This window comes from Molothrus ater, chromosome 22, assembly GCF_012460135.2.
Source record: "Molothrus ater isolate BHLD 08-10-18 breed brown headed cowbird chromosome 22, BPBGC_Mater_1.1, whole genome shotgun sequence".
Classification (NCBI taxonomy): Eukaryota; Metazoa; Chordata; class Aves; order Passeriformes; family Icteridae; genus Molothrus; species Molothrus ater.
The window spans coordinates 240,405-242,536 of NC_050499.2; the positions used below are offsets into that span (position 1 = coordinate 240,405).

The window sequence follows — 2,132 nt, forward strand, 5'->3', positions numbered from 1 at the left end:
ATCCTGGACACACAGGTTAGGGCAGGCACTTTTTAATTTAAATGCTCAGGGAACAAGCCTCCTAAAAGTCTTTGTATTTCAAAAGAAAGGTAGATATCCATGTAGAAATGCAAAGAGTAATACTACAGTATTTTGTAAGAAACATTAAAAAAGTAGAAAAAGTTACAATAGAAAAAAATGGACAAATAGCGGGGGAAAGGCTGAGGTTGTAAAGAGTTACATTCTGAAGGCTTTCTAGTAGAAAAGAGAGTTTATTGCTTCTGAAGATACATTCATCAGTTTTTCCAGGGCATCCTTGAGCTCCTGGTTCCTCAGGCTGTAAATGAGGGGCTTCAGTGCTGGAGGCACTGCTGAGCACAGAATTGACACCACCAGATCCAGGGATGGGAAGGAGTTGGACTGGGGTTTCAGGTAGGCAAATGCTGCAGTGCTGAGGAACAGGGAAACAATGGCCAGGGGAGGGAGGCACGTGAAAAAGGCTTTTTGCTGTCCCTGCTCAGCAGGGATCCTCAGCACTGCCCTGAAGATCGGCACATAGGAGAAAACAATGAAAACAAAACACCCAAAAGATAAACAGACACCAACCACAGAAATTCTGTTTTTTCTGTGGTAGGAGTGTGAGCAGGAGAACTTGAAGATCTGTGGGATTTCACAGAAGAACTGGCCCAGGACATTGCCTTGGCACAGGGGCAGAGAAAATGTATTGGCTGTGTGCAGCAAAGCAGCAAGGAAGCCACTGGCCCACCAGCTGCTGCCACGTGGGCACAAGCTCTGCTGCCCAGGAAGGTTCTGTAGTGCAGAGGTTTGAAGATGGACACGTACCAGTCGTAGCACATGACAGCGAGGAGGTAATACTCTGCTGAAATGAAAAATACAAACAGAAATACTTGTGTAGGAGATGTGCCTGGTGTCCCAGAGGGAGTTGTGCATGGCTTTGGGGACAGTGGTGCAGATAGAGCCCAGGTTGCTGAGGGCCAGGTTGAGCAGGAAGAAGAACATGGGCGTGTGCAGGTGGTGGCCACAGGCAACGGCGCAGATGATGAGGCCGTTGCCCAGGAAGGCAGCCAGGGAGATGCTCAGGAAAAGGCAAAAGTGCAGGAGCTGCAGCTGCTGAGTGTCTGCCAGTGCCAGGAGGAGGAACTGGGTCATGGAATTGCTGTGTCTGGACATTTCTTCTCTGTGGATGTCGTTGACTGTTGAAAGAAGACATTGACAAGCAGGGACAGATTTCCTTGAATCAATACGATGCTATTTTCTTACACATTCACTGAAAATTACTTCTCTTTCTTTGGGGCAATTTCACTTCCCTTTTCTTTTATTTTTAAGTTTGGTTTGTGCTGCTGAGTTACTGCCACATCTTCAGCATTGCTCTCAGCCTAGACACTGGGGAGCCAAGAGGGAAAAACAGTGCTCCCTGTGACCCAGTGCAGCCAGGCCTGCTGGTCCCACACAGGTGCCCTTTGTTCATTACACCTCCCTCTGTTTCAGAGTGATCACACTTAAAATGTGCTTGAAAATAAAGTGGACCTTTTGAAGACTCCAGTTTAAAAATAATTTTCTCCAAACCCTTCTCTCTTTTGCTATGCAGCTGAATAGGGAGGGTTACCAAGGACTGGTCTGGCTCTCTGCTGCCTGGAGGTCTTCCTACTGGGAGCTGTTCCTCTGTATCTATGGCTTTTCTCTGCCAGTGCTCCCAGAGCCCAGCCCTGGCAGCTTGGCTCTGCCCTGCAGACCCCTCCCAGCACAGGGCACTGCCCAGGGCCATCTCCCTGGCAGCAGGGACTTAAGGGTAGATCAGACCAACAGAGATGCTACAAGCCAAGGTGCTGCTGGTGCTGTCTGTAGGTAGAGGAGTGTGAGGAGGCACTTTCTGAGGGAGATCTGAGGCAGATCTGCTGATCCCCAGGGTGACAGTACAGGAGTCTCAGTGACACAGACATATCTGACAGCCCCTTTCCCTTCCCTTTAGGAGAAACCTGAGAGCAGCCCTGGCCATGCAGCACCATCTCCACAGCAGGAGGAATCTGCCCTGATGGGGCTCACTCCTTCCACCTCCAACTTCTCCCCACAGTCCATTGGGAGCTCCCAGGCAGGCTGAGAGCCTGCCTGGTAGGTAGCAGATCCCTACCTGA

The 2,132-nt window shown here is 49.9% G+C and overlaps 1 pseudogene; it reads right to left on the reverse strand.

Moving 5' to 3' along the window:
• Positions 1-234: 234 nt before the first annotated feature.
• LOC129046917 (olfactory receptor 14J1-like) lies at positions 235-1,170 on the reverse strand (annotated as a pseudogene).
• Positions 1,171-2,132: the final 962 nt, after the last annotated feature.